Genomic DNA, 19,161 nt, shown 5'->3' with positions numbered 1-19,161 from the left:
ATCATAGGGAGTCCCAGCAGTTGAAACCCATGGAAGGATACAATTCCCCATTTTTCTGCAGATAGAGAATAAGGCTTCATGTTAGTATAACCCATTTAAGTAGTCCATGAAGCCTAGAAGAAGGTAGATAGTAGGATTTCTCTGTGTTGGTGATGGTCAGGCAATATATAAACACATTCCCCTCAAAGAGGGAGGTCACCAAGTCCCTCTGTGCAGGAGAGAATGTCGTTTTAGGGGCTCAAACGCACACCCAAAATGAAGTGGCGGAATAGTGATGGTTATGCATCCATACTTCTCATTGATTCTGGTATTTATAGTGTAAGGAATGTGCTAAAGAATAGGTCTTCTCATACTCACACATCAATTTACCCAGTGCTAGTACGTCAACCGGTTGACAAGGGTTCTTCCAGTGTCTAGTGATTAGACTTTTATTTGCAATTTATTTGAGGGGAATAACAATGTGACATTTAAGAGGGTATGCATTAATGTCAATAAGCAACAATGCAGTTTAAGGAGCTAAATCTTTTCGGACACCCAAAGAGCAATAGATTACATTGTGTTTGCCTTGCTTTAAAGGACAAAACTTGGGCAGTCCCACAGCACTCAGAGCCCACAAAGCCACAAGGCTTCCAACAGAAGTTAGAACAGGATCAATGTGATGTAAACGGGTAAAAGTTTTGGTTATGAGCTCCTGATGGTTGGAATGGAGGAAATATTTACAGATACACATTCCTCCACTCACAATGATACTTTTCCCCCCCTAAGTGGCCCACAGTAGTGATATCTTATGTAACTAACTACAAGATGTTGTTACGTTGCTCTTGTACCCATAAAACAGCTCTTAACACTTTCATATCCATGAATGTACCATACTGTAGGTTATAACCTGATTACCAAGGCTGCGTGTACTAGAAAGCCTCCTACCCCTTGTCTATCCTCAAGCTCATAACCCGAACAATCTGAGACAGAGTTCATGGCGACCCCATTGGTAGGCTATACATAAAGGGTGAAAACTGTTCTAAGCAGTTATTTCCTTTTTTAAACTCTGCATTATTAATCAGATTTTTCTAAAAAATAAAATAAAATAAAAAATACATCTAGTCAGAAAAACTTTTTAGGAACAAACTAAAAAAAAAACCTTGCTACATTTACAGAAATAAACCACTGCCTCCCAATGTTAATGACAGTATTACACACACAATGCTATCATATCACAATAACGTTCCAACTTAAAATCCAAAATACTCGAGTCCTGACAAGCCGTTGTCAGACTCCAATAACAGATAAAGGGGTGTGAACAATCCCGGAGATTTCTGAGAGGAGCTTTGGCAGGACAGCTATTATTTTCAACCTTGAACTGAAGGACTAACGTGCGGCTTTCATATATATATAAACAAGGTTTTTCATATTTTCCGGATTTTTCTCCCTCGGCTGCCTTAGAGGATATGTGCCCTGCCTACAGAAGCAGCCAGTTCCTCACTGTAGATTCATTTACCATTAATCATCTCTCTTCACTTCACGAACAGAGCGCAATTGCAGGCATATTTTGATTTGCTCTAAATTGACTAGTAATGGTGGGTCCAGACATCAAAAATGATTGTAATTACGTTTGTGTCATCTTGGTACACTTTTGTGACAGCACGGAGACAGCAAAAAAGAGTCCCGGGAAAGGCATTATTGGAAGAAGAGAAAAAAAAAGCCTTCGATATGAGAGAGATATGAGCTTATAAATTCATCTGGCTTCTTCAATTAGAATATCAAGTGACTGAAAGCCAGATTTATGGATGAGCAAGTGGGTGATCCACACAAAAGCAAAATACACAAGAAAAATCATAATGATTACTTGTAAAGAGGGGATGAAACGGCAGATGATTTGAGAACCTACAGAAAACCTCTCAATATACACGTGTATAAAGAAGGTGATCTCCTGAAATAGAGTTATGGAGCTTCTGACTATAACGACGATGTTGCTGCCTTGTTGGTCACAGGATCGAATGTTATGAAACTAGAATGTATAAAGCATAGCTATGAGTTTGAAGGGCAGACATCAAATAATTGTGGATAGACCTGTAACAGGTAATACTGTGTGTGGTACATTTGTTCTAATTCCTTTAACACTTTTTTTTATTTGGAACAAAACAGGTCTGGGGGTATCATCTGATTGTCCAGCTCCTGAAACCCCATTGACAAACTGTTAGGTCCAGGCAAGAGGAAATGTAGTACTACAGGGCAACCATGCAAATAATAGACCAATCATGCAATTTAAGGAATAACCAGATCCTCCAGAGTTAGGCTGGGTTCACATTACGTTTTGAGCTTATGGGAACTTAGTGACTCTGGTCGGCTCATTTTTGCCCCGTATTCGGTTTTGTGACCGGACCTAAAACCGTGGCATACCACGGTTTTAGGTCCTGTGAGAAAATCGGATATGGGGCCAAAATGAGCCGACCGGAGTCACTATGCGACTCCGGTCGGCTCATTGAAATGAATGAGATACGGGCCGGGTCCGGTTGGGATACGGGAGCGCCCGTTTTTCACTCCCCCCAGCAGGATCTGGTTCCCGTAAGCTCAAAACGTAATGCAAACCTAGCCTTAGGGTAAGAATAATATCCGCACAATGGCATAGCATAAAGAGGCACTACAAAAAAAACTAATTTAAGCTGTTATCTCTGCTTACGTCCTTGTAACAGCTAACTTTCTCCATTATACCATTCACAACCAAAGAACAAAAAGATTGCCCATCACCATAGCACCGCCTGTTGAGAGTAAAAATCGATGGCCCATCGCCAGCATCACATAAAATCACACAGATGAATTATACAAGAGCTGGGTTCTGCGAGCTGCAAAAAGCCCCGGGATCAAAGCTAGCATGAAAGGGTTACAGCACTCACCTAGAATGAGTGCTCACGCTTTGTACACTCAAGAAAGGAAGAAGAATGTCAAAATAAAGCAATGACCTTTTTAGCGACTCAGTGTGGGTTGTGTATTTTAGCCCAGAGAGTATACAATTTCCTAAATTATGCATAATTACCTGTCATTACTATTGAAGTTTTTTTTTTTTTTTTTTTACCACCTCATTATTTAATTACATCTTATTCACTCAAAGTTATTCCAGGACACGTTGTGATTAAATAGAGGAAGCAGACGGTGGATAGAGAAGACCGCCACAAAAAAATCACACAGATCGCTGCCTCATAGGAATAAAGCAAAATCATTTAATAAATGGGGTGACGGGGAGACTGGAGATGTAAGAAGTGAGTAGATAAGACCAGAGAAGACCCTCACAGAATTAGCCAGGGCTTCAGCATGTAAAGAGAAGGTAAACCACTAAACAAAATGTATTTCTGGTTGGTGGATGGATGGCACCAAGAACTATTGAAGGCCAACAATTCCTTTGGATGACGGCCTGCGATATATCATGTACTATGTTCTCCACAGAGTGACTCTATGATAGTCATGTATCAAGGGCTTAAAGAGAACCTGTCAGCTTGATTTTGCGCCCTTACCGATGTTCAGTAGCGTGTCACAATGATATTTATACAGTGACCCCCCCCCCCGACCTACGATGGCCCCGACATACGATCATTTCTACATACGATGGTCTCTCAGAGGCCATCGCATGTTGAAGGCAGCATCAACATACGATGCTTTTGTATGTCGGGGCCATCGCATAAACGGCTATCCGGCAGCGCTGACTGCTTCAGCTGCCACCGAATAGCCATTTACGGTGCCCCATGTGGTCCGGTGAGGATCACTCACCTGTGCTCGGGGCTCTGGAGCGTCCTCTTCAGGATCCCCTGCATCGTCGGCGCTCTCAATCATCGTCATCACGTCGCTGCACACGCCGTCCCATCATCCAATAGGAGCGGCGTGCGTAGCGATGTGATGGCGGCGACGGAGAGCGTGGATGCCGGGGAAGCAGAGGCCTTGCCGGAGCGTCGGGGACACCCCGGGGACACGGCGACAGCGATGACGGTCCGGAGCGGCGGGGACAGGCGAGTACAACTTCCTATACCAGTGGTCTTCAACCTGCGGCCCTCCAGATGTTGCAAAACTACAACACCCAGCATGCCCGGACAGCCAGCGGCTGTCCGGGCATGCTGGGTGTTGTAGTTTTGCAACATCTGGAGGGGCGCAGGTTGTAGACCACTGTCCTATACTTTACATTGCACGGATCCCTCAACATACGATGGTTTCAACAAATGATGGTCCATTTGGAACCCATTACCATCGTATATTGAGGGACCACTGTATATGCACAAATCAAAGCCCCAATTTTTATCAAAACTTCTGTACTTTTACAGGCACATGCGCCGTATGCTAGTTGGATATACGTATTCATGGAGAAGGAGACGTGGCCAATCAAGGTCAAGTCAAGCCTGGATGGAAAGGAGGAGGATGCAGCCATGATGACTAGAAGTGGGCAAGTGCCTTCTCTACGACAGGTTGCGTCTAATTAGCATATGGCACGGGCGAAAAATAAAGAACAATTTTAAGGAAATTTTGGGGCGTTGGTTTGTTCATACAATGATACCCAGACACACTTCTGAGCCTATATAAGGTACTGGAGGCACTCTGGGGGGCAGAGTAAGGACGGGAGGTTCCCTTTATGAGGTCTCTCAATCATACTGAACCCAGAAACAACTATAAAAAATGTTTTTTTAATACAGATTAAAGACTAGACCAAAAACGTTACCGTATATGCTCAAAATAAAAATACTTTGAATTCTAATGAAAACTATGTCAGGATATACAGCATGTGTGGGACTAATAGCTGAGCAACCTTAGTGTACCCCATCCATGAGTAACCTCCACCAATAGAACTCAATAGCGAATACTGAGGCAAAATTCACATGGAATTCTAATAGTTTATGACCTGCTGCAATGGTTAAAGGGGTACTCCGCCCCTAGACATCTTATCCCCTATCCAAAGGATAGGGCATAAGATGTCAGATCACCGGGGATCGCTGCTGCAGCACCCCGCTGTCATTACTGCGCAGAGCGAGATCGCTCTGCACGTAATGACGGGCGATACAGGGGCCGCAGCATCGTTACGTCACGGCTCGGCCCCTCGTGATGTCACGGCCCGCCCCCGTCAATACAAGTCTATGGGAGGGGGCGTGGCGGTCGTCACGCCCCCTGCCATAGACTTGCATTAAGGGGACGGGCCGTGATGTCACAAGGGGCGGAGCCGTGACGTAACGATGCTCCGGCCCCTGTATCGCCCGTCATTACGCACAGAGCGAACTCTCTCTGTGCAGTAATGATAGCGCAGTGCCGCAGCGGCGATCCCCGGGGTCCCCAGCAGCAGGACCGCGCCGATCTAACATCTTATCCCCTATCCTTTGGATAGGGGATAAGATGACAGGGGCGGAGTACCCCTTTAAAGGGGTACTCCGGTTTAAAACAATTTTTTTTTATTAACTGGTGCCAAAAAGTTAACCAGATTTGTAAATTACGCCTATTTAAAAATCTTAATCCTTCTAGTACCTAGCTGCTGTATGCTCCACAGGAAGTTGTATTTCTTTCTGGAGTTCTTTTCTGTCTGACCACAGTGCTCTCTGCTGACACCTCTGTCCATGTCAGGAACTGTCTAGAGTAGGAGCAAATCACCATAGAAAACCTCTCCTGTTCTGGACAGTTCCTGCCACGGACAAAGGTGTCAGCAGAGAGCAGTGTGGTAAGACAGAAAAGAACTCCTGAAAGAAATACAACTTCCTGTGGAGCATACAGCAGCTAAGTACTGGAAGGATTAAGATTTTTAAATAGAAGTAATTTACAAATCTGCTTAAGTTGATTTGAATTATTATTTTTTTTTTTACATTGGAGTACCCCTTTAAGTTCTTATATGTTAAAGGTAGATATGAGAAGGTCACACTGGTTATGTCTATAGCGTTGAAGCTCCACTGATTTTCTGAACAAATGGGCTCCATAGAGCAGTGGTCTCCAACCTGCGGACCTCCAGATGTTGCAAAACTACAACTCACAGCATGCCCGGACAGCCGTTGGCTGTCCGGGCATGTTGGGAGTTGTAGTTTTGCAACATCTGGAGGTCCGCAGGTTGAAGACCACTGCCATAGAGTGTTAAAACCATACCTCCCAGCACAAAAACAACCCATGATTTACTTACAACTCTTTGTAAAAAGGGTTCAGTAATAGAAGAGGTTACAAGAGATTTAAAGGACTCCCGTGGAAAACAGATGTAATGACCACAGTGCTCTCTGCTGACCTCTGCTGTCCATTTTAGGAACTGTCCAGAGCAGGAGAAAATCCCCATAGCAAACATATGCTGCTCTGGACAGTTCCTAAAATGGACAGCAGAGGTCAGCAGAGAGCACTGTGGTCATGACATCAGAGGAAATGCATTTCTTTTTTGGATGTCTCTTTAGTATATAGCCCCTAAAAAGTACTGGAAGGATTAAGATTTTTTAATAGAAGTGATTTACAAATCTGTTTAACTTTCTGGCACCAGTTGATAAAAAAAAAAAAAAAAAAAAGAAAAGTTTTCCACGGGAGTGCCCCTTTAAGCTCTAGAGAACCATTTGCCTCAATGTATTGATGACACGTCTGAGAATCATTTGGATTGGATCTTTTAGGGAGATGTTTAATATGCAATGCAAATGAATGTGAAGTCCAACACGAAATAGGTGACAACTAACGGTCTCGAGCCAGACAAGTTCAGCAGTGACATAGTTCCTCGGGCCCACATGAGAAAATGATCAGGGACCATCCACCCCTATACAGAACATGGGCACAACCCCTTTAAATTGCAGTGCCATCTATATTGTCATCATTGTACGCACAGGACGGATTATCAACAATGTCTAATAGGTTATTTGGAGAGGACTTCCGGAAGTAGTGGGTTTTCCAGCGGTGCTGACCAGGAGTAGACACGTCAGGTGAGTAGGAGAATGGTTTATTTAAAACAATGCAACGCGTTTCACCGCGCTTGCGCGGCTTCATCAGGCATGACAAACAGAGAAGAGGGTGGTCTTATATACAGGGAAGAATTAACTTCTTCCCTAAACCTCATTAAAGGGGTTATCCAGAATTTTTTTTTTTTTTATAAATCAACTGTCTCCAGAAAGTTAAACAGATTTGTAATTTACATCTATTAAAAAAAAAACGTAATCCTTTCAGTACTTATGAGCTGCTGAAGTTGAGTTGTTCTTTTCTGTCTAAGTGCTCTCTGATGACACCTGTCTCGGGAACTGCCCAGTTTAGAAGCAAATCCCCATAGCAAACCTCTTCTACTCTGTGCAGTTCCTGAGACAAGCAGAGATGTCAGCAGAGAGCACTGTTGCCAGACAGAAAAGAACAACTCAACTTCGAAAGCTGATAATTATTGAAAGGATTAAGATTTTTTTAATAGGAGTAATTTACAAATCTGTTTAACTTTCTGGAGCCAGTTGATGTAAAAAAAATAAATAAAATTAAAATAGTTTTTTCCTGGAATACCCCTTTAAACTTTTAACAATGGTTAAAATTGTTACAAGTTTAATGAGGTCTAGTTGAAACGCGTTGCATTGTTTTAAATAAACCCTTCTCCTACTCACCCGACGTGTCTATTCCTGGTCAGTGCCGCTGAAACCCACTACTTCTGGAAGTCCTCTCCTGGTACCATTCGCTTGGCTGGGAAGGCTGCAGGCCAGGCCTCTTACTCACTCACGCTGACCATTGTTCACACAACCGCCTTTGGTAAGGGTTAATGCAATATTCTGCTCTGGACCCTAAACCGGCGGTTTTACGCTATGGAGCGCTCTCTCTTTTTAATAGGTTATTTGTGACTCATCTGATAAGAAAAAGACCCTGGAGCACGTGACTAGCCCCAAGATCCGCTCCAGATGGGGTAGTCTTCTGCTGGATTTTGTGGCCCAATACCGTGTCAGCCCCTGGACCCTCCAGAGGATCCCAAAGTTGTTTTGTGGGCCCTGATGTATACGGCCATCTCCTGCACCTCTCCCCTGCACAGTACAGCTGTATTTCCGCGTCTATTAATCACTGTACACCGCTTAGATGTCCAACCTAAATAAAGTGACAACCAAAAGAAAATCTATTTTCCCTCCCGCTCCCCACCCATCATCACTGGGGAGATAACCACATTACTTCAACTATTTGCTAAGTTCTCCCTATGGAACATTTAACACTGAAGCCCAAACTAGACAGATACTCAAGAGCGCAGAACGTGGAGTCTGAGCAGCATGGCAGATGGGGTGTAACAAAGATGAAAGAAGGGATGGATCAGAGATGCCAGACACTTTCTACTTAAAGGGGTATTCTAGGCAAAAACTTTTTTTTAATATCCACTGGCTCCGGAAAGTTAAACAGATTTGTAAATTACTTCTATTAAAAAATCTTAATCCTTCCAATAGTTTTTAGCTTTTGAAGTTTTCTGTCTAACTGCTCAATGATGATGTCAAGTCCCAGGAGCTGTGCATGATGGGAAAATATCCCCATAGGAGCTGCACAGCTCCCGGGACGTGAGTCATCAGAGAGCAGTTAGACAGAAAACAACAACTCAACTTCAGAAGCTAATAACTATTGGAAGGATTAATATTTTTTAATCAAAGTAATTTACAAATCTGTTTCACTTTCCGGAGCCAGTTGATATATAAAAAAAAGTTTTGGCCTGGAATACCCCTTTAACCATGAGTTGTCATGTTTTCTTGTCTTTTTTTGCAGAAGTGATAAACACAGTATCACTGGGAGAGTTTATCTATACAGGATAATACTGCTATAAAGTGCATAGAAACATTACAAAATGAACTCAAGGTTATTATGGACCTGGGATTTTTTGTGTCGAGATATGTTTATTTCAGATTGCATTATCATTAAATATCTTCGATTGCCCTGATACGGCGGTTTACAATTTCTTGATACGTCCTCCCGTTCCTGTGATATGAGGAGGGTTTATAGTTTAACGTTCAGGGAATCAGTCAGATGGGCGTGAATTTAATTTTAATCATAGGAGTGACAGGTGATGGGCGGGGTATAATGTCAGGGGTGTGTAAGACATACACGCCCCTCATTGTATGACATTCACACCCCCTGACTGTATAATCCCGCCCATCAGCCATTTTTTTAATTACGTTTATATGACAATTCCCTGAAATGTCATACAAACTATAAACACAAATATCTCAGGAATAGGGGGATATATGAAGAAACTGTAAAGAGGTGTGTTTTCTATTTTCGGGGAGGGAGGGGATATCATATTTTCATCTGAGCGTCATTTTCACAGTCCAGCCCTGCCCCCAGGACACATGACATGTATGTTAGAGGGTCACACACGGTCCAGCCCTGCCCCCAGGACACATGACATGTATGTTAGAGGGTCACACACGGTCCAGCCCTGCCCCCAGGACACATGACATGTATGTTAGAGGGTCACACACGGTCCAGCCCTGCCCCCAGGTCACATGACATGTATGTTAGAGGGTCACACAGAGTCCAGCCCTGCCCCCAGGACACGTGACATGTATGTTAGAGGGTCACACACGGTCCAGCCCTCCCCCCAGCTCACAAGACATGTATGTTAGAGGGTCACACACGGTCCAGCCCTGCCCCCAGGACACATGACATGTATGTTAGAGGGTCACACACGGTCCAGCCCTGCCCCCAGGTCACATGACATGTATGTTAGAGGGTCACACGGTCCAGCCCTGCCCCCAGGACACATGACATGTATGTTAGAGGGTCACACACGGTCCAGCCCTGCCCCCAGGACACATGACATGTATGTTAGAGGGTCACACACGGTCCAGCCCTGCCCCCAGGTCACATGACATGTATGTTAGAGGGTCACACACGGTCCAGCCCTGCCCCCAGGTCACATGACATGTATGTTAGAGGGTCACACAGAGTCCAGCCCTGCCCCCAGGACACATGACATGTATGTTAGAGGGTCACACACAGCCCTGCCCCCAGGACACATGACATGTATGTTAGAGGGTCACACACAGCCCTGCCCCCAGGACACATGACATGTATGTTAGAGGGTCACACACAGTCCAGTCCTGCCCCCAGGACACATGACATGTATGTTAGAGGGTCACACATGGTCTAGTCCTGCCCCCAGGACACATGACATGTATGTTAGAGGGTCACACACAGCCCTGCCCCAGGACACATGACATGTATGTTAGAGGGTCACACATGGTCCAGCCCTGCCCCCAGGACACATGACATGTATGTTAGAGGGTCACACATGGTCCAGCCCTGCCCCCAGGGCACATGACATGTATGTTAGAGATCACACACTGCCCCCCCCCCCCCCCCCCCAATCTAATCACTACTGTAGGCATTGTTATATCCTGTGCCTTTAGGATAGAAATACCTCTAAACAGCATTTCCTGGGATTATAGAAAGTATCTCATCATAATAAAATGATTATATGTATGTGATATTTATATCATATTTTATTACACTATGACCCAGATTTATCAAACTTTGGGAGAGAAAAAAATGGAGCGATTTTCCTACAGCAGCCAATCACAGCTCAGCTTTCACTTTACCAGAGCTCGTTAGCTGCGCTGTGATTGGTCGTGTGGGAAAATCCCTCCATTTTTCTCTCACACTGAGTCCTTTGAGGGTTGTAGAAGAGGAGGAGAGATAATGGACTATTGTAGAGTTTGAGCTGTTTGGCTTATTGTTTCTGGGATGTTTGGGGAGTTACATCTGGTAAGTTATTGTCATCATTTATGTCTTCTAGTTGTCTTTTCTCTGTAATGTGAATCGGCCATTATGGACCCTGTGGTTCCTGTATAGTACAGAGTCTTCTTTATAACATCTTCTCCCTTTCTTTATAGGCACAAAATTATGGAATGGAGAAAGGAGAGAATGAAGAGGAGAGAGCCTGACCCTGGTGAGTCTTGGTCCATGACCTAACAAGTATATATATATATATATATATATATATATAAATATATATATATATATATATATAAATATATATATATCACCCGTATCATGTAGAATTATATTATTAAAACTATAGAATAATTTAATGGAAACATTTTCTTTTCTACAGAGAATCCAGCAGAAGATCCAGTGAAAAATTATTTCGAGGATCCATTTTACGAGATTAAGGAGGAAGAAATTATTGATTGGGTCTATTCAGTGGCGGAGTGAGGAAGAAACACCAGGAGAAGATTCCATCTATCTTACAGTATTATGCCACTTAAAACGATTACATAAAATCATAAAATAAAAATAAAATGAAAAAAATCTTTACCGTGAATAATTTTATCAGAAAAATTACCAAGAACATTATCAAAATCCTCATGAAGAGAATGGATAACATCATTATTAACCCTTAGAGGCAGGCCCGCCATCAGGAATTTTGGGGCCCCATGAAGTCTTAGCGTCTGGGTTCCCCCCCAAGAGATCTCATTGCAACATTGACGTAACCATCGCATCCTTCAATGTTACTACACATGATTGTGAATTGCAAAAATAAAAACAATCCTACAGAACTTTTAGTCAAAAGTTCCAAATTGCAACTTTTTGCGCTTAGAATTCAATGTACGTCATGTGCGACTGCCATCCACTTGTGACATGTCTCCGTTTAGTGTCAAAAAACCTGTTGCAAATGATAATCTACATGTGACTCACATCCAAAGCGCCCCCTAAAATAGTTATCTAGTTAGAGAGTAGAGTTATATGCATATTTAAACTTCCTGCCTTGTATGCAACTTATGGTCAGAATATGTTGTATGTAATTTAATAAGTGTATCCCTACCTAAAGGAAATCCTGAAAGAAATTTTTTTTTAAATTCAGCAAAATAAAAAAATAAGAAAAAATAAATCATAAATTTGGAAATAAAGTAAAATGATGCATATAATGCTTAAAAAAAACTATTCAGAAAAATTAATTTAGAAAGTCAAAAGGTGGAAAAATAATATACAAATACGTTGGCGTAATGATGAAAACAACTCTGTAATACGAAAGTCATGGTGAAATTGTAGACGGTACTCCAGCTGTGCGTACAGTGCGACAATATTCATATCACCCATACAAAACTAAATGGTAATCTCGAGATGGTTATATGAAAAAATTTATAAATAACAAATCATTTTCAGTGAGTTAATGGGATTTGACGTCCCCACCTGCCTTTCCCAATGCAGGACAGAAGGGAGAGAAAACTAAGCAGCGTATTTGTCTAATGAAAGGTCAATCCATTAGTTGCCACCTATTTGCAAACTGAAGAGACAATGTCTCTCGCTAGAAATTGCTGCTTTTGATTTTGGAATTACTATAATTAAAGGCACGTTGCGCTTGGATTGGTGCCAATCACTGTGAAGCCTTAGGCTCGACCCAACATGTTTGGCGACGGGCACAACCGCTCCATTAACTCCTGGGGAAATTAGCCGTCATTAACAAGAAGATGGCCGCTCCTTTGTGTTGTCAGACTGCAATCATCCCAGGTCAAAGGTGAAGAGTAAATACCTTCACTACAAGCCCAATTACACCATTTACATTTTATTACACAACCTGCCTCCTTTCATGGTGGGCCTGCGCCACTCTTGTTTGAAGATTTTTTTTTTTTTTTGCATAAATGAACAAGATTGGAATGAGTTAAAGTCTGAAAGATGCAAGATGAAAGGAAACATTTTTCTGCGGTTAAAATGGAAACCACCTACATATCAGCATGTACAAGTCTGCTGCTCACTGTATCTGACTAATGTAATTACACATTTCATTAGATTTCAGTTCATTTATAAAATATGGGAATATAAGACTTTTCTTTTTCTGAAATGCAGAGGAAAAAAAAAGAAAGGAAAATGCAGGGTCGATTTCCCGGATCTTTTTTCACACCTTTAGAAGGGCTCTTGATGCCGACTCTGCTGAGAACCAATCTGGGCACCATCCTGTATCACCAATGTCTGTTAGTTGGGAAGACTGGTAGAGGAGTGTGGCACACAACAGGACACACACAAAGCCCATTTTCTTTATCGGCAACTTTATAAAGCCTTCAGAGAAACAACTATATAACCTTACAAACCTTTCTCGTTGTCTAATGGTTGATGAATGTGGCACTTGTTTTAAGTCTTATTCTGAAGATCTACTTATCCCTCAAATATTACAAACCTGGACCAAAGCTGAAGCCAGATATGGCCTTGGTAATGTCATCATAAACCACTTGGGAGTCAACAGAGAAGACATTATGGTCAACTGTGTCACACAATGGCAATGTGATTATTGAAAAATGCTACATTAGGACACTCAGTATTTAGAACAGGAAGACATGCCAGGAATATAAAGATGCCAACATTTTCAAAGCCCAAATTGGGACAATAAATCCTTGCCTATAAGACCGGGCCCAAAATTCCTATGTTTGAGTTGCTCATTTTGAGCCTAGTTCATGGGATTGTCTAGCAAAATTAGGATTGTTGCCAAGTAGGCACTACCAGTGTTCACGGACAGTGTGCCTTTTAAATGTACACACAGTGTGGTCACTAATATACAAACTCATTATAGGGATTGTACATGGCTGCTTTTCTCCATAAACCATAAATCCATAGGTTGTGTCTGATACTAAAGCTCAGCTCCACGGGACTAAGCTGTAATATCAGACACAACACATGGACTGGTTTTATAATAAAGTTGAAATCACTTCAATTTGCCCATGAAACAGAGAAGATATCCCCATAGCAGCCTCTTATGAGCATTGCAAAGTACATATATGGCTCTGTAGGCTATTGGGTCTAAGTTAAAACAGTGGTGAGTAAAGCAAGACCTTGTATGCTTCCTCAGGCTATAACCTGTGCACCCCTATAGTCATGCCTTTGTTTCCAAGTGACATCCGATACATGATAATGTATACAACATATATGTGAACTAGTGAGCTCAATCAAGTCTACTTTTCTAACATACAAAAGAATATAACCAACCAAGGGGTATATAAATATGTATGGAGGCTAACTCATACTTAAACAACATGGCAACATATGGGACAAACACCATAGCGGTCCACAAAAGCCGTCTCCTGATTTAATATTCTTTTTGCATAAAATATTAATTTGCCATTTAACAGTGCAAAACAATAAAAATTCTCGCAGTATTGGTGACAAATACAAATCACCTCTCTTATTTCATAAAATCAGATAAAGAAAACAGTGTTCAGACCATTCGCGATAATATTGAAAACCTGAAATTTAAATCCTTACTGTGCGTTTGTTAGGTAGATAAAAAATCTAAAGTCACCGTAACAGTACGACAAATATGTAAGCTGCCAGCAATTGACAATACAAAGTGTAGAAGATGGCATTATATACAATTCCTCATACCATGTGATTCAAAATCAAGTGACCGCCATACTGTAAGATTAAAGGCTTGTCTTTGGAAACCTCTTTTTTAAGGGAGAGTGTACCATAACCGAGACCATATAGATGCTATAGGGTCTTTGGAGAGACCGGGTCCTTCCCTGGTGGTAGAACCTTTCAAGACTTCTCTCCCCAGAGGAGCTGCATTATGTGCAAACAAAGGGGCGGAACATTGGACCAAGGGTCATGGTGAAGAAAACACCAGGCCCGTCTGGAAAGTGTGGCAAACCCTAGTGATCTTTGCCAAAATAAAAACTTTTGGAATCCCTCGTTTTGTTTGCTGTAAATGGGTCCATATTTTTTTTTTAGATTGACGGTTTATCAAGGGTAGCCAAATAGAGACAGCACATGCGAGCGCCCTGGAGCTTTTAAGGAGATAGGGCCCAGTCTTTGTTGATGCCAGGAGTATATGAAATTATCAGGACTCCCCTTTCCCAGATGAACTGCATTGTTAGAAAACAAGGTATGGGGTGTAAATTGGATTCAAACAATGCTATGCATTTCCGGTCCGCAACGGATCATTCGTCAGGTAGGGGCTGCGGAACTGAAACTCATAGCACTGTTTTTAGTGCTGCACATAGGTTATTTGTTGTATTACTTTTGCTCAAATGAATTAACTTTTAGTTATACCCCTGCCGTTATGTCAATTGAGTGCAAATGGGTAACTAAATTGTCCATTAAAACTGGCATAACAGGACTTTTGCTGCAGGAAGATGCTGGCTATAAATATAAACCTATACACTATATATATATATATATATATATATATATATATATACACACACACATCAACAATAGGAACACTCTCTAGAAGCTGACTGATCGATTGCGTGTGACCAGGACGGACGTTGAGCCCTGGGCTTTGCTTCCCTGCTATGCTGTACCACAGAGACAGCACATGCTGGGCTCGTGCGTTTGGATCATATTTTTTGTGACAGCTGGCATTGGATACCTGAGCTTGAAATTTTCCATCTTGCTAACAAACAGTGAATGCTGGAATGCCACGTATCTTGCAGGTCCTCCGTTTAAATCATGCACACATTTAGCTAGGAGGCCTGATCACACATGACTTCTTCAGTACCAGACAATGAGTCTACCCTCTTTTTCCAGGAATGCCATGCAGTCACCTGCCAACAAGCATTTAGGCTGGGCTGCTTTATAACATTGTGCTTTACATTATCATAGATGATGTGCTTTGACCACGGAGATTAATATTTGTACAAGCTGCTCTTTACAGTCTTCGAATCTGCTGGCGATCACATGACCAACCATGGAGAACTATCTCCCGAAACTTTGGTGAAAGCTAATTAAGTGTGCATAGTTAATAAGATCCGTGTGTGTAATACAGCCTAAAGAAAAGTCAGGATGAAGGCGCACATAGATTTGAATTTAGGCTTCTACATCTGTTGCTTTTCCCTATTCGATTCCCATTACAAACATTCTGTCTTCTCCTCAATGGCCCCAACAGCACGGACCAGAAGTTCATTAATGAGAACGGTGAAAGCCATCGCCAAATGACTGACTATCGGCATGCTTCAAGGTCAAGAATCGTAAAAAGCAATGAAGACTTTAGTGTTAACTATTAAACGTAATGCTGGAATAAAACCTGCAGGATAAAATAAAAAAAAACGTAAAGGGGTTGTCAGGGAATATAAAAGAGGCAATGAAATAACTGATCCTGGCTGCTGAGATTCTGTATCCTGGAACAGGTTATTGGAGAGGTCACGAGAGGTACGATTTGTAAATTTCCTATATGAAAATTCTGAATTCTGAAGGGTTCTCATTCAGGAGTCTTATCTATTAGCCTGAACAACTACAATGAACATCCATCACTGTGGAGGACCAAGCATTTCTGTGTTGATTTTAACAAGGATGACCTAACATGTACCAGCCTTATGAATGATACCACTCATAATAATACCATTAAGTTTAATACAGACCAGTGACATCACAGGATCAGCTTAGATAATGACACCATTAGGTTCAATATAGACCAGTGACATCAGAGGGCCAGCCTTGAATATGATGTCACTCAGTTCACTATTGACCACTGATATCATACTGGTACCAATCAGTTCACTATGGAATAGTAACATCACAAGATCAGACTCGTCAATGTTACCAATCAGACCACTAAGGACCAGTGACATCACAAGACCAGACTTGTCAATGTTACCAATCAGACCACTAAAGACCAGTGACATCACAAGACCAGACTCGTCAATGTTACCAATCAGCCCACTAAAGACCAGTCTCGTCAATGTTACCAATCAGACCACTAAAGACCAGTCTCGTCAATGTTACCAATCAGACTACTAAAGACCAGTGACATCACAAGACCAGACTCGTCAATGTTACCAATCAGACCACTAAAGACCAGACTCGTCAATGTTACCAGACCACTAAAGACCAGTCTCGTCAATGTTACCAATCAGACCACTAAAGACCAGTGATATCACAAGACCAGACTCGTCAATGTTACCAATCAGACCACTAAAGACCAGTCTCGTCAATGTTACCAATCGGACCACTAAAGACCAGTCTCGTCAATGTTACCAATCAGACTACTAAAGACCAGTGACATCACAAGACCAGACTCGTCAATGTTACCAATCAGACCACTAAGGACCAGTGACATCACAAGACCATTCTCGTCAACGTTACCAATCAGACCACTAAAGACCAGTGACATCACAAGACCAGACTCGTCAATGTTACCAATCAGACCACTAAAGACCAGTGACATCACAGGACCAGACTCGTCAATGTTACCAATCAGATCACTAAAGACCAGTCTCGTCAATGTTACCAATCGGACCACTAAAGACCAGTCTCGTCAATGTTACCAATCAGACTACTAAAGACCAGTGACATCACAAGACCAGACTCGTCAATGTTACCAATCAGACCACTAAGGACCAGTGACATCACAAGACCATTCTCGTCAACGTTACCAATCAGACCACTAAAGACCAGTGACATCACAAGACCAGACTTGTCAATGTTACCAATCAGACCACTAAAGACCAGTGACATCACAAGACCAGACTCGTCAATGTTACCAATCAGACCACTAAAGACCAGTCTCGTCAATGTTACCAATCAGACCACTAAAGACCAGTCTCGTCAATGTTACCAATCAGACTACTAAAGACCAGTGACATCACAAGACCAGACTCGTCAATGTTACCAATCAGACCACTAAAGACCAGACTCGTCAATGTTACCAGACCACTAAAGACCAGTCTCGTCAATGTTACCAATCAGACCACTAAAGACCAGTGACATCACAAGACCAGACTCGTCAATGTTACCAATCAGACCACTAAAGACCAGTCTCGTCAATGTTACCAATCGGACCACTAAAGACCAGTCTCGTCAATGTTACCAATCAGACTACTAAAGACCAGTGACATCACAAGACCAGACTCGTCAATGTTACCAATCAGACCACTAAGGACCAGTGACATCACAAGACCATTCTCGTCAACGTTACCAATCAGACCACTAAAGACCAGTGACATCACAAGACCAGACTCGTCAATGTTACCAATCAGACCACTAAAGACCAGTGACATCACAGGACCAGACTTGGTGATCAGGTAACCAATTTATTCCCTTTTCAGACATTATAGGGCTAATCAATTAACTAAGGACGACTGACCTCACTGGATCAATGTTACAATAAACAATCAATGTAAATATCTATTTTATACAAAAACTGTTTAGTACTGTGTAGAAAATGGCCATATCCATTATGGATGAGAAGACAGTAGCCATATATCATAGTCACATATGGAGGGGACACAATGGAAAGTAATAAAATGGGCTACTTATTAGGATTTTCCCAAAAAGAACCAAAGCGTATTGTGTTTGTGATGGGCATCACTGACCTGACCAATGACAATTTGCTTTCTTTAACACATGTACCAAGTTGTTCCACAGCTCAACAGCTTATCTTGTGTAACTCATAATCCTTCTATACCCTTACTCTATGATGAACTATAACCCCCCACTGGACATGGTCCATCCATTTTGTCTTCAATCCTCCATTCTACCTCTAGAGAAGAAGACAATAAGGCTTAGCAGGGTTGCTGTTCCTTACCATATCTCGTTCCTGCACACGGATTCATTAGGCATTAAGTAATTCACACAACACTACAAGACGAGAGACAGGGAATAAGCCTTTCAGAGAAAAGATCCAACTATCTGTTATCTGGAACAACAGTCCATACAATTCCCTACTATCTTTACCTTCTGGGCTGACATATAGTCAAGTATGGGGTTTGTATTCACAGCCTCCTGGTTAATGCATTAAGCTTGAATAAAGGCCCATGATAATGTCCGCGCTGCAGGCCTCTTCACAGGTGAGATGTTCTGGCTCCGATAATACAAGCAAAGCGGAGCTGTTATTCCTTCTTATCATGGTAACTGCTGAGTAACCAATTCATATCACATCCACATAATATAGAACTGCTGAGCCAGCATTATCCAACTGAATAAACATACAACCTCGTATCAGGCTCTGTAGACAGCAACATATACTGCATAACATAATCAGGATCCGTATGTCCACGGCACCATATCTACTTACAACTGGGTTTATATTTACTGCTTGTTGTTCTATGTTATTGGAGTGGAAATAGCACCTGCCTGTATATTCAAGAACCGATTGTCCATAAGTAGAGATGAGCGAACTTACAGTAAATTCGATTCGTCACGAACTTCTCGGCTTGGCAGTTGATGACTTTTCCTGCATAAATTAGTTCAGCTTTCAGGTGCTCCCGTGGGCTGGAAAAGGTGGATACAGTCCTAGGAGACTCTTTCCTAGGACTG

The 19,161-nt window shown here is 42.1% G+C and overlaps 1 protein-coding gene and 1 long non-coding RNA gene across 3 annotated transcripts in view; one reads left to right on the top strand and one right to left on the bottom strand.

Moving 5' to 3' along the window:
• The window catches only part of MAD1L1 (mitotic arrest deficient 1 like 1), a 790,601-nt gene that overhangs the window by 75,172 nt on the left and 696,268 nt on the right, over window positions 1-19,161 (bottom strand). The window lies entirely within an intron of this gene.
• Window positions 10,605-11,228, top strand: LOC130284824 (uncharacterized). The gene is made up of 3 exons (XR_008847150.1): window positions 10,605-10,680; window positions 10,809-10,864; window positions 11,030-11,228. It is a non-coding gene; the product is annotated as an uncharacterized LOC130284824 (long non-coding RNA).

Source organism: Hyla sarda, chromosome 8, assembly GCF_029499605.1.
Source record: "Hyla sarda isolate aHylSar1 chromosome 8, aHylSar1.hap1, whole genome shotgun sequence".
Lineage (NCBI taxonomy): Eukaryota > Metazoa > Chordata > Amphibia > Anura > Hylidae > Hyla > Hyla sarda.
Note: the sequence above shows the minus strand (reverse complement) of the source record. Positions and strands in the feature narration are given on the sequence as shown.